Here is a 14,795-nt window from a genome sequence, read left to right on the forward strand (position 1 = left end):
GCTTAGGTTTGTGAGTGTTTCAGTCCTCACTTTTCAGTGCAACACAAAATAGAATAGATGTGCAATAAAATTATTCTTCAAATTAGAAGGGCAAGTTCCCTGTAAATTAAGCAACTAACTTACAATTAGAAAATATGTACCTGCAATTTACAATCTTTTCAATCACTTTTGGGGTGGTTAATGTTTATGCGGAATAAATTTTAAATGTTTACCTTTTTGGTTTTGCCTAAGGTAAAAGGCTAAGATGCTCTTTTAACATTGGGCAAAGACTTTATGCTTTTCGACTTAAAACAAATCCTAGGACTACATGCTTACACCGTTCAATGAAAAATAGAGATTGAACATGGTAAGAACACACAGAGTTGAGTAGGCTAATACATAAAAATGAGTGTTGTAATTAAATTAAATGTAGAACTCTGTAATGTCCCCTTCTCACTGATGTTCTTTCAGAGGTCCATTAGCCTATTCCTGAGACCCGTAGGCTAGGTGGAATGAGTAATCAGGGTCTAGCTTCGATGAAACGAAGACTTACTATTTTTAGTAAGTCAGGGGATGACCGTTCTGGTGCCATTGTCCGACCGAACACTCCTTGCTTTGCCTCCGGACGCGATGATCATATTTTTCTGAGCATTAATTCTTGACTTACTATTTTTAGTAAGTGGCTGGGTGGCACATTTCTATTTTTGGCAGTAGTCAGGGGTTTGAACTCTGCAGCAGTTTGTGGTCGTCTGGGTTCAGTTTCATCTTGGAGGTGATAATAATCAGTGCGGGAGATATTTGCAACATAATTAAATATTATTTCCTTTCCTAAGGTTAATATTTAATTAATCTATTTATTGGCTGCTGGTTTATTAAATTTGGGATTAATGCCTGTTTAATCCTAAGTTTGGGCGAAATTCAATTATTTTATGGGATGTGAAATGTTTTTTTAAAAGGGATATTATTTCACTTTACATCGCCATTTTGTGCCTAAGTGTCCAACGTGGGTCCTCCCCTCTCTTGGGCGTGACTTTTGACTTAGGGAGTTGGGCGCTACTCTTGGGTCCACATGAAAGTGGAATGAAATTCAAATGCAAGCGTGGAATTTGGAGGGATGTCATTTGGATTTGAAGAATGAAGTTATAAATATGAGGCTTGGGTTCCCATTTGCACCATCTTGAAAATCTGTAATGTTATGCTGCCGGATTGGCGACAGAACTTGAGGCTTCGGAGTGCGTCTCCCTAGTGCTACCCGGTTTCGTACTTGAAATACAGTACCTAGCTGTGCCTTGTATTCTCCTATCGCTTTCAGAGCTTTGCCATAGACATCTTGGTGTTGCAACGATTCTGGACTTGCTGGTTTTGCCTGTGGCTGAAACACATTTTTGCTCATATCACTCTGTTGGAGCGTCTGATAGTTATGGGTATTATTCCTATCTTCCTTCCCAGCACTGGCAAATAAGTTTGTAAGTTTTTAGCACATTTGTTTGAGTATTGATTTAATTATGCAAAATCGAAATTCCTAGTCTAGGTGTGGGTTTTTTGGGTTGCATTGGGATGCGTGCAAAATAGAAAGAGGGTTGTTTGGGGTGTGGCTGTGATTGGTTGTCATTGTATTGGATGAATGGTGGGATTGGGCTTGATTTGAGTCAATTCGGGTAAGAATTGAGTGAGTTATGAGTATTTTCATGTTTTCATGGGCTGCTGGAACTGTACTTTCAGCCTGCAGAGCAGTGTAACAGAAAATTACAGTATTGTGTAGAAATCTGCAGTTAATCTTCTCATCTCATCTCCATATTGTAAGGATTGTTTCAGTAGTACTGAGCATCCCATTCTATCTGCTTATTTTGTAATTCCCACTGCATAAGTGGAAGAGGCTGGCTTGCCGCCTTCTCAGTTTTGTAATTCAGTTTTCTTTGATAAATAGTCCTCCCGCTGAAATATGCGGTAGAGTGATGTTTTAATGTAATGTCCTCCCGTTGAATAAGTGGTCGAGTGATAAAGTTCAATGTTTTGGTCCTCCCGCTGAAATATGCGGTAGAGTGATTGTTAATGTAATGTCCTCCCGCTGAAATACGCGGTAGAGTGATTGAACTTCTATTTCTTGTAATAGTTCCCTTGGTCGGTTTACCGCCAAGAAGTTTAGTTCCTATCCTGCTGGATAAGCAGAAGGGGATGGCTTGCCGCCCATGCAGTTGTAATGTTCAGTTTGTTTATTGATGCTGACGATCCTCGAAACACCGTATGCTCTCACCCTCCCAGTCTGGGCTCTCGGTGAACAAAAGGTGTAAGGGTTCCCTTTAGTTGTTTTGCTTATTACTCTAACCTTAACGGGTAATTGTTGTGGATGAATTGCTATTGGCCTGAAAAAACAAAAAAAAAATTAGTGGGATATTACAGTGGTATCAGAGCTGGTTTTCCTGCCAGCCTGTGAGAGTCAGTGGGTTCAGAAGTCTCCATGAGTGACAGAGACGTCAGACACTACAACAGAGAACAGAAGAGACAGCAGTTTCAGGTTCCTATAGTGCCCGAAGAGGACACATTTTCAGAAGTACTGAGGAACAGAGGGAAGAATTTAGATACCTCAGATTCAGTGGATTCAATGGCAGATAAGACTGCAGAAACAAATGAGGCACCCGACAAGAAGGCAGAGAGGCAATTCAATGCCATGATGGACATGATGTCATTACTGCTGTCAAAGCTCAACCAGAACGTTGTTGGGACCCCTAATCAGCCCAACAATGTACCGGAAGCCAGCACTTCTAACATTCCTGTAAGCAATGGGAATGGGAGCAATAACGGGAGTAACAATGGAGGTTCAGCCCCAAGGCCTTTACAACCTGTCTTTTTGCCCAAAGAAGTACAACAAGCTGAAACAGAGATACCCACAGCTGATGAGATAAGAAATAGCTACATGGAGTATGCTTCCCTTCCTGGTGAGATCCGAGATATCCTAACTCTGGATCAATTCATGAATCAGAAAATGAAAAGAGGACGGAGGAATGACTACAAGTCTGCTGCCCCAAGAGATTTCCAGCAAGCTCTTGGAAGAGTGACCTTAGCACACTTTGATGGAAGCGCTAAGGGTACTGCTAGAGCATGGGTACAGAAGTTGGACAATTACTTGTCCTTGAGACCGATGCCGGAGGAGGATGCCATCAAGTTTGCTACCTTGCACTTGGATGGCGTGGCCCACGAATGGTGGTACCATGGGTTGGTCACCCTTGGTCACAACTTAGTCACCACCTACGCTGATTTCACCAACAAGCTAATTGAGAGATTTGACACCAGGGATCCAGAGGTGAAGTTTAGAGAACTTGCACAACTGAGGCAGCAAGGTTCCTTGGACACTTACGTGACTGAATTCCAAAACCTGTCAGTCATGGTGAGTAGCATCTCAGAGAAGCGACTGGTTGTCCTTTTCACTGAAGGACTTGAAGAACCATTGAGAGGATGGGTCAAAGCTTTTGATCCGCCCACACTGGCAGAAGCTATAAAAAAATCCAGAAGTATGGAGTTGGCTGCCCCTAAGAGTAAAATTCAGTCCAAGCCTTTCCCTTTCAGAAAGGATAAAAAGAAGTTCACTAATCAGACCAAGAGGTTCCCTCCGCGAATGGATGATGGGCTCCGTCAAGAGCTCCGGAGAAAGAATCTATGCTATTCTTGCAGAGAACCGTGGGTTCCCGGGCATAGGTGCCATGGAAAGGGGAATTTACATCAAATGGAAGGCTATTCTGGAGATGGATCAGATTCTGAAATTTCAGAACAGCAGACTGAAGTTGAGGACAGCGAGTATGAAGAGGCTCTTGAAGGGCCCGAATTTGGGTCAAAAGATAGAGGAGTAGTTGCTCAACTCTCGAGCATTCACAAGAATGAGTCTTTCAGAGTTCGGGGTGTGATTGGAGAGCATCGTGTCATAGCTCTCATTGACACGGGTGCAACACACAACTTCATTGATGAAAGAATTGTTGCAAAAAAGGGACTAGTGGCAGAGGAAGTTGAGGGCTTCAAAGTCATGGTAGCAGATGGCTCCACTATATCCTGTAATAGAATGATTTCCAACATGTCTCTGAAGTTGGGAAATCATGAAATCAGAGATGATTTCTTTGTGGTAAGCATTGGAGGGACTGATGATGCAGTCCTCGGGATTCAATGGTTGAGATCTCTTGGTGAGATCACACTAAACCTACAAACCATGGAGCTGAAATTCATGTCCGAAGGGAAAAAGGTAGTTTTGAGAGGAATGTCGCATGGGGGACTTAAGGTTGTATCCTTGAAAAGAATGGAGAGGCTGATCCGCCATAATCAGGTGGAGTGGGCAGCGGAGTGTTTGATAATGCCTTCCAATCCATTGGTGGATAAGGGCAATTATTCCTCAGACATTTCAGCAATGGTCAAAGATAAGAGCAATATTGTGGTGATACCTTCAGAACCACAACAAGAGCACAGAAAGTATCCCGAAGACATTCAAGCTTTGATAACTAAGAGAAGCAAGGTGTTCGAAAAGCCACCTCCTGGTAGACCTCCTGAAAGAGGTGCTGAACACATTATTGAGCTTGAGGAAGGAGCTAAGCCAGTCATGACTACTCCTTACCGATACCCCAAAAAGCAGAAAGATGAGATCGAGAAAGCAATTCAGGAATTGCTTGACATGGGTTACATCCGGCCTAGCAAAAGTCCCTTTGCTTCGGCTGTTGTTCTGGTAAGAAAGAAGGATGGGACCATGCGCATGTGTGTGGATTATAGATCGCTGAATCAGAAGACCATCAAGAATCGGTATCCTATTCCGAGGATTGATGAGCTCATTGATGAGCTACATGGGGCAGTGTTCTTTTCCAAAATTGACCTCAGATCGGGGTACCATCAGATTAGGATGAGAGCTTCAGATGTGGAGAAGACTGCTTTCAGGTGCCACTTTGGGCACTTTGAGTTCTTAGTCATGCCCTTTGGGTTGACGAATGCTCCTGCTACATTCCAATCATGCATGAACAGGATCTTCCACGAACAGTTGAGGAAGTTTGTGTTGATATTTTTTGATGACATCCTGATTTTCAGCAGATCATGGAAAGAGCATCTTCAGCAGTTGGATGAAGTGTTGGGCATACTAGAATCTGAATCCCTGTTCGCCAAGGAATCCAAGTGTGAATTTGGGATGGAAGAGTTGCTCTACCTGGGTCACATCATCAGTGCAGGTGGTGTGAAGGTAGACCCTGAAAAGATTAGGGCTATCATCGATTGGCCTACTCCAGAAAACATAACACATCTAAGAGGATTTTTGGGATTGTGTGGATTCTATCGGAGATTTGTAAAGGGATATTCTCAGTTGGCTGCCCCCCTTACAGATCTTACCAAGAAAGGGGCCTTTGAGTGGTCCGAGAAGGCACAGACAACATTTGAGCAGTTTAAGAGGATCATGAGCTCCTGCCCAGTTTTAGCATTACCCGATTTTACCAGGCCATTTGAACTACAATGTGATGCGTCTGGAGAAGGTGTTGGTGCGGTCCTCATGCAGGATAAGCACCCTATAGTTTTTGAGAGCAGAAAGTTGAGAGGTCCTGAGAGACTATACTCCATTTATGACAAGGAAATGCTTGCCATAATGCATGCACTTGCAAAATTCAGACAATATTTGGTGGGAAGTAAGTTCATTGTCAAGACTGACCACAACAGTCTTAAGCACTTCATGCACCAGAAGGATCTGAATGAGAGACAGCAGAAATGGGTGAGTAAGCTACAAGCTTACGACTTCGATATTGAGTATGTAAAGGGGAAAAACAATGTGGTAGCAGATGCCTTATCACGGAGGCCCCATTTGAGCTCACTCTGTGAGCTTACTGCTGGTTGGAAAGAGTTGTTGCTTGCTGATTATGCCAAAAATCAGTTTGCAATCAGTCTTGTAGAGGGTACTTTTCATGATGAAAGGTACAAATTGGTTGAAGGATTGATACTGTACAAGGGAAGAATCTTCATAGTACCTGAATCTAAGTTAAAAGAGAAGATTTTGCAGACCTTCCATGACATTCCCCTTGCTGGTCACCAAGGTTATTTCAAGACATACAGGCAGATCCGGGAGAGATTCTCTTGGAAGGGGCTTAAAAATGATGTTTTGAAGTACATTAAAGAGTGTCATACATGTCAGAAGAACAAGGATGAGCACACTCTACCTGCTGGTTTGTTACAACCCTTGCCTATTCCCGGTCAAAAATGGGAAAGTATTTCCATGGATTTCATCACGGGGTTGCTTCGGGCTCAAGGAAAAGATAGTATTTATGTAGTGGTGGACAGACTTACAAAGTTTGCTCATTTCTTCCCCATTACCAGCTCTTTTACAGCAGCACAAGTTGCTGAAGTGTTCTTCCGAGAGGTATTCAGACTGCATGGTTTACCGAAGAACATTGTGAGTGATAGGGACAGCAAGTTCCTAAGTGCCTTTTGGCAGGAAATTTTCAGATTGTGTGGGACTGTGCTCACTCCAAGCACCAGTTATCACCCCCAAACTGATGGACAGACCGAGATAGTAAATAAGTGGGTGGAAGGTTATCTCAGAAACTATGTCTCGGAACAGCAGAATACTTGGGTGAGGTGGCTTCACCTAGGGGAGTATTGTTACAATTCTTCCTATCACATGTCCATCCGGATGTCACCATTCATGGCACTATATGGTTATGAAGCTCCTAGCTTCGCAGACTTGGTATTTGGTGATAGCAGAACCCCTCAGGCGAAAGATATGATACAGCAAAGTCAGGATATTCTGAGAATCTTGAGGGACAATCTACAACATGCACAGAATCAGCAGAAGTTGTATGCTGATCAGCAGCGTATTGAGCGCACCTTTGAGGTGGGCGACATGGTTTATTTGAGGCTCCAGCCTTACAGGCAGTCTACTCTCAAGAAGAGTGGGGTTGAGAAATTGAAACCTCGATTCTATGGGCCTTTCAGAGTCAGTAGAAGGGTTGGAGAAGTGGCTTATGAGTTGGAATTACCGGCAAGCAGCAGGATCCATAATGTGTTTCATGTGTCTCGCCTTAAGAAGGCTTTGGGACATAATGTAGTTGCTTCAGCTGAGCTACCTCCACTTGATGAGGAGGGAGAGTTGGTTTTGGTTCCAGAAGCTGTCCTTGAATTCAGGGAGCGAACTTTGAGGAGAAGAGTGATCAGGGAATACTTGATCAAATGGAAGAATCTACCAGCAGAGGATGCTACGTGGGAGAATGAGGAGATTCTATTGCATCCAGCCTTACAGTTGCTTGAGGACAAGCAATTTTGGGGAGGGCGGACTGTAATGTCCCCTTCTCACTGATGTTCTTTCAGAGGTCCATTAGCCTATTCCTGAGACCCGTAGGCTAGGTGGAATGAGTAATCAGGGTCTAGCTTCGATGAAACGAAGACTTACTATTTTTAGTAAGTCAGGGGATGACCGTTCTGGTGCCATTGTCCGACCGAACACTCCTTGCTTTGCCTCCGGACGCGATGATCATATTTTTCTGAGCATTAATTCTTGACTTACTATTTTTAGTAAGTGGCTAGGTGGCACATTTCTATTTTTGGCAGTAGTCAGGGGTTTGAACTCTGCAGCAGTTTGTGGTCGTCTGGGTTCAGTTTCATCTTGGAGGTGATAATAATCAGTGCGGGAGATATTTGCAACATAATTAAATATTATTTCCTTTCCTAAGGTTAATATTTAATTAATCTATTTATTGGCTGCTGGTTTATTAAATTTGGGATTAATGCCTGTTTAATCCTAAGTTTGGGCGAAATTCAATTATTTTATGGGATGTGAAATGTTTTTTTAAAAGGGATATTATTTCACTTTACATCGCCATTTTGTGCCTAAGTGTCCAACGTGGGTCCTCCCCTCTCTTGGGCGTGACTTTTGACTTAGGGAGTTGGGCGCTACTCTTGGGTCCACATGAAAGTGGAATGAAATTCAAATGCAAGCGTGGAATTTGGAGGGATGTCATTTGGATTTGAAGAATGGAGTTATAAATATGAGGCTTGGGTTCCCATTTGCACCATCTTGAAAATCTGTAATGTTATGCTGCCGGATTGGCGACAGAACTTGAGGCTTCGGAGTGCGTCTCCCTAGTGCTACCCGGTTTCGTACTTGAAATACAGTACCTAGCTGTGCCTTGTATTCTCCTATCGCTTTCAGAGCTTTGCCATAGACATCTTGGTGTTGCAACGATTCTGGACTTGCTGGTTTTGCCTGTGGCTGAAACACATTTTTGCTCATATCACTCTGTTGGAGCGTCTGATAGTTATGGGTATTATTCCTATCTTCCTTCCCAGCACTGGCAAATAAGTTTGTAAGTTTTTAGCACATTTGTTTGAGTATTGATTTAATTATGCAAAATCGAAATTCCTAGTCTAGGCGTGGGTTTTTTGGGTTGCATTGGGATGCGTGCAAAATAAAAAGAGGGTTGTTTGGGGTGTGGCTGTGATTGGTTGTCATTGTATTGGATGAATGGTGGGATTGGGCTTGATTTGAGTCAATTCGGGTAAGAATTGAGTGAGTTATGAGTATTTTCATGTTTTCATGGGCTGCTGGAACTGTACTTTCAGCCTGCAGAGCAGTGTAACAGAAAATTACAGTATTGTGTAGAAATCTGCAGTTAATCTTCTCATCTCATCTCCATATTGTAAGGATTGTTTCAGTAGTACTGAGCATCCCATTCTATCTGCTTATTTTGTAATTCCCACTGCATAAGTGGAAGAGGCTGGCTTGCCGCCTTCTCAGTTTTGTAATTCAGTTTTCTTTGATAAATAGTCCTCCCGCTGAAATATGCGGTAGAGTGATGTTTTAATGTAATGTCCTCCCGCTGAATAAGTGGTCGAGTGATAAAGTTCAATGTTTTGGTCCTCCCGCTGAAATATGCGGTAGAGTGATTGTTAATGTAATGTCCTCCCGCTGAAATACGCGGTAGAGTGATTGAACTTCTATTTCTTGTAATAGTTCCCTTGGTCGGTTTACCGCCAAGAAGTTTAGTTCCTATCCTGCTGGATAAGCAGAAGGGGATGGCTTGCCGCCCATGCAGTTGTAATGTTCAGTTTGTTTATTGATGCTGACGATCCTCGAAACACCGTATGCTCTCACCCTCCCAGTCTGGGCTCTCGGTGAACAAAAGGTGTAAGGGTTCCCTTTAGTTGTTTTGCTTATTACTCTAACCTTAACGGGTAATTGTTGTGGATGAATTGCTATTGGCCTGAAAAAACAAAAAAAAAATTAGTGGGATATTACAAACTCAATATAAATCCACAAGCTACAACTTTGAACTCATTTGCAATACAAATATTGCAAATTTTGTGAAACAGTTTAACCCTTAGCATACATAGCAATACATCTCAATAAGCATTTATAACAAAGATATGCATAATAAATGTCAGAGTCAATAAAATTTTTAGGATAACAACACTAAATATTTGATGAATAACAACTTAAAGAAAATGTAGGTGTGAGAATTATCATTTGTTAAACTAAGTGCAAAAAGACACTATTTATACTCTTTACAAAGCTATTGAATGAAAATAAATAATAAGAAAACTGCTATTTTTACTTTTAAGAATAAGTAATTGCATAAAATGCAATTTTTATTACAAAACCTTATCCTCTAATACAAAAAATGAAATTATGCAACCTTCGGTTAAGCTGTAGATTGAATTTATTACAAATTTACAAATTGTCTTAAATGCTCAAATCTCCCACATGACAACAGATTTGAAAATAGATGACTCTAGGCTATAAATAATGAATGCTAAAAAGAGTGTTTGCCCTCTCGGGTAAACGGTTAAATGCAGAACGTAAATGCACAGAACATAATGGAAATATATTAAATAACCAGCCTCTGTATTAGTTCCACAGTCCATGTACAATAAGTGCTTATAACATTACATCTGACACGACTAACCTGATCATACTTCGAAGAAAAGGTACACAATATATAATACCCGAAGGGGTACGACACAATCGTCGCGACTCCAACTACCTACCCGTCGGCCAACTAACTGACCGCCATAACTCATTATTACCGACGACAACATAAACATAATATAACAACATAACATAATGATTATTCCCGTCAACATCATCCCCCCCAAGAAAAGAAGTCGACTCCGACGACTTAATACAAAATAGAGATGAACAGCAGGAACTACTGACCCCAGTCGGGCCTGGATCTTATACACTTGCTGCGTCCTCACCTGAAAACCCTTTTCTGCTACCATCGGATACTCAAGTGCGGATTTCACCAATATTGCTTCCTTTGCCATCACAGTCCTCCTGTGCTTAACCCAAACTTGTCTACAAAACACGTTTTTCAGTCTCAGCTTCCACCAACCGCTACTCAAATGATTTTGTCTCCCTAGCCAATTTGTCCTCGATAGCCACCCGTGCTGCTCTCTTGGCATCCAACTCTTGGGTACGCTGAACTAAGTCTCATGCGACTATTGCCCCCAACCTGGTGGTCAGCTCCTCCCGAGCCCTCTGTGCATCCACCACGGCAACCTCACGTCCAGCCGAGACATACTCCGAGTTCCTCAAAGCGTACCAGTCATGCCTAGAGGTGGCCACAATCCGCTGGCACAAATGCTAGGAGACACCTCAAATCCTCCATCACACTCCCCAAAGGCTAAAAACTGAACTGAATAACTCCCTGATGTCATACAACTGCGCGGACTTGCAATGCCTTCCCTCAAACTCTGTTTGTTCCCAACCTCCAAATCCGTCTCCCTCTACGACTTATGGCTTCCCTGCCAATACTTAGCTGCAGGCTTCTTTCTCACAATACGGACAACCACAACACTTCTCGTGGTCTTCTGTAGCTCAAAATAAACTGGGGGTCTGGGGGCAACGCCCCCAGCGGGGTCGAGGGGCAGCGCCCCTCGCGGGGTCTGGGGTAGCGCCCCTCGCGGGGTCGAGGGGTAGCACCCCCGCCGCCAACACCAATTTACAACCTTCAGAACCATACAAAAGTCCATGGCGCATAGCATTTCTGTGATATTTTAAGATGCCAAAAACCCTTCTTTTCCACTCTGAATTTCCAGTGTCCTGGCTTCAAACTCTAGCAAATCATTTTAAATCTGGCCGTCGTCGTTTTTTTTTTTTGAAGGCACTGTAATGTCCCCGATGGCACCCCGACCATACAACCTCCCTGTACGGTCAACAACAGCACTGACACCTCTGATCGTGCGGCCACCTTCCTGTGCGGTCGACACCCTTCTTACCATACGGACACACCTCCGGTCAACAACAGCACTGGCACCTCCAATCGTGCGGCTGCTTGGTCTACCTGTGGTGGTCGTTTTGCCCTTACGTGGCTGTGTGGATTGTGCGGACTTGGTCTCTTTTTTTTCTTTTTCCTTTTGCGGCTGCTGCGCGTTGGTGTGCGTAACCCTTGCTGTGCGTGTTGATCGGGCCGTGCGGTGCATCTTCCTCCTCCTCTATCCCTTGCTGTGCGGCGGTGTTCGGTGTTGTGCGGTGTGCGGCGTTTTAACCTTGCGCGGCGTGGTGGCTTCCTCGGTGTGCGGTGTTTTATATTTTTCGCGGCCTTCGGTGGCTCCCACCGCACGGTGGTGCCACCGTCGGTGGTTCCACCACACGATGGTTCCACCGTCGGTGGTTCCACCGCATGGTGGCTCCACCGTCGGTGGTCCCACCGCACGATGGTTCCACCGCACGATGGTTCCACCGTCGGTGGTTCCACCGCTCGGTGGCTCCATCGTACGGTGATGCCACCTTCGGTGGGCCCACCGTACGGTGGCCTTTTTCTCTCTCTCTTTTTTTTTTGTCCCTTACAATCGCTGTCGTACAACCGTGCGATTTTTTTCATTTTTTTTTTTTTTAAAGTTGTCTAAAGAGTCTTCGGCTCGGGTCCCCTGTCTCTGGGATTGCCCTTCATCCTTCTCGGTTTTCCTCACCCAAAAGTCTCCTTTTGTCCCGTGCCTCTCAAGTCGCCTGCCCGGCCTCTTAGGTCCCCTTCCATCCTCTCGGGTCCCCCTTCGGGCTCTCGGGTGTCCGTCCGGCCTCTCAGGTCCCCTGCGCGCTTCGCGTGGTAGGGTTTCAATTTGGGCCCGTTGGTGGCAAGTCTATTTTCAATGGCTATCGGAAGACCTGGAACCACAAATTTTACAGGGACCACGACCTCCTTCCCGTACATAAGAAGAAGAAGGATAATAAAGATTTTGAAGGCTGCGGCCTTCCACACAGGGTTCCAATCGTTGCTGACACTCTTCGGATTATTTACGTCGCTAGGGTTTGGGGCGTCTCCCTTCCAATATTCTTTGTATTCCGGCAGGTACACCTCTGTTGGTTGCTCTGGTTCCTCTACTTCGAGCCTGTAGCTTTGGAACATTTTGTAATCCTCCATTTGCCAGTGGAAGAGCCCGTTAAGTGAGCATACCTCATCTTCAGAACATCCCTCCAATTCGAGCACCCCTTCACTGGTCGGCTCCATCGCGTTCTTGCCCTTGCTTTCATCGGGACCCCCTTCCCCTTTATTAGAGTCCTCTGAGTCCGAGTCTGAAGAGGCGAGCTCTTCGCCGACATCTTGGGTGTGTAGGTCAATGGTATATTTCCGCCCTCCCTTCTCCATGGAAAGTGTATTTTTCTTCCAGTTGTGGTTTACCCTTGCGTTGATCAACCATGCTCTCCCCAGGATGGCGTCATAGCCTTTCTTCTTCGAGGGAATAACCACGAAATCTAACAAGAATGGTTGCGTACCAATTCTCACTTGCTGGGCCATCAACAGGCCGAGTGGCTTAATGCCGTGTTGGTCCGCTCCCACCAGGTTGAATGTGGGTGGCCACAGGGTGGGCTTCCCCAGCCGCTTCCATGTTTCTTCTGGTAGTACATTCACCCCAGGGCCCAGATCCACCGTCCACAATGGTGTCCTTCAGAATGGTCCCACGGATACCCATTTCTACCACAGCTGGGTGTCTACCACTGCTCAAGGCTAGTAACATCGGTCAGTCGAAGGGCTGATGGAAACCTCCACCTGTGGTGTACTCTTCGTAGCAGTGGCGGGAACCCCTACCTGTGGTGCACTCGACGATGTAGTGGCGGGAACCCCCACCTGTGGTGCACTCGACAATGTGGTGGCGGGAACCCCTACCTGTGGTGCACTCGACGATGTGGTGCTTTGCACATTGGTGGGGATAGCAGTCCTCAATTGTGTCATAGAGTCTAGAAGGTCTTTTACCTTTATCGGCACCTCCATCTGCAATATTTGCCCAATGATGTTATTTTCCGCTTCCGTACGGGATGATGTACTCGCCACCTCGTTGTCCCGTCGTTCGATCGTCATCTCACGTTCAATATTGGCTTTTGCCTCCCGTAATCTCTCCTTCTCCGTACGGGGGTTGGGATAAGTGGCTTTTTTCGTCTGGGCGCGGGTGATTGCCAGTACTTCTTTCTCACCAGTCTTCTCAGCCTTCTCAATGTTGAGGAGATTAACCCCTGCCTGCAGGCAATTTGCGTCCTCATGGTCGCCTGGCCCACACCAACGGCAGAGGTGCTGAGGGGTGGCTTCCTTCGTGCAATCACGGGCGAAGTGCCCCCACTGATTACAGGCCCTACATTGGATAATTGGCCGGCCCTTGGCGTCATACTGGATACGGCTTCCGTTATTGTTATTGTTGCTATTCCTTCCGCCGCCGCGTCTGTTGTCTCGGTATCCTCCAGATGATGCCGTTGTGTTAGTATGTTGGCCGGTACCTGCTGGTGCGGATGTTGTGGCCTGCTCCGTGAATAGCACCTGGTTCATTTGCGTACCTCGGTTTTTCATGTTGTATGGGCACTCCTTGGTGGAGTGTCCCATCACTTGGCAAATCTCACAGAATGCCTTCTTTTGGCTAGTACCCTTTGTGTGCCCTTCCTCTTTGCACTCAGTGCACCATATGTCCCCTTCGTTCCGACCAGTGCTTCTCATTATTTTGAATTCCTTTCTCATTCGCTCCATGTCTTTCTGGAGCACTTGCACCCGTTTGCCAGCCTCGTCGTCGCTACTGCTTTCCATCTACGGGTTGGCTTTCCATTTTACCCAAGAGTTCTTTCAGCCTCCGATTGTACGCCTGTACTGTCTCCCTGGTACCTTGTTTGGTACTGTATATCTCCGTTACAATTTCATTGTCATCACGGAGCAACCGAAAGTCCCCCGTGAATTCCTTTTGTAGATTGGCCCACGTGGCCACTTTTTGCTTGTCCACATCGGAGTACCAATCTATGGCAACTCCTCGTAACGTGGTTGGGAACTGCTGTACCCAGTCATCCTGGTTTGTTACTCCGTTGGCGGACCAAATGGTTTCACATGTACGACAGTGCCGTAAGGGGTCTTCCTTGCCCTCCCCTGTGAACTTTGGCAATTTTTGTTTACTCGCCATCCCTCCGTTGGGTCTCGCTCCTCTAATTCCTTGTGTGCTTGTACCTGGCGATCCTCCGCCTCCTGCAACTGAACCTCCACTCGTGGGTCCTCCGAAAAAAGTTGCTGACACTGAACCAAACAAATTGCCTCCCGTACGGTACCCTTGTGCTCCCTCGGCACCTTCGGTCGTACCGTCACCTTCCGTTGTCTCCCTCTGGTTGTCCTTTGAAATGGACAAATTCTTTAGCAAGTCTCTGGTAGCGTCGATCAGGTTTAGACTTCGCCTTGTTTGTTCCACCAACTCTTCGCGGCTTCTTACCCTACGGTGGTATTTTGGCGAACTGTAGAGTTCTGCTTCGGCACCCTCCGTGACTCCTTCTGGCAGCCCTACAACAGTGTAGACAGTGTAGTTCTCTCCGTCTATCTCTGCCTCCGCAACCTCCGTGACACCTCCTGGGTTCC

At 45.4% G+C, this 14,795-nt stretch overlaps 1 protein-coding gene across 4 annotated transcripts in view; it reads left to right on the top strand.

Annotated features, from left to right (window-relative positions):
- LOC131078661 (uncharacterized) overlaps positions 1-14,795 on the top strand; it is a 185,503-nt gene that overhangs the window by 49,102 nt on the left and 121,606 nt on the right. The window lies entirely within an intron of this gene.

The sequence above is a fragment of the Cryptomeria japonica genome, chromosome 2 (genome assembly GCF_030272615.1).
Source record: "Cryptomeria japonica chromosome 2, Sugi_1.0, whole genome shotgun sequence".
Classification (NCBI taxonomy): Eukaryota; Viridiplantae; Streptophyta; class Pinopsida; order Cupressales; family Cupressaceae; genus Cryptomeria; species Cryptomeria japonica.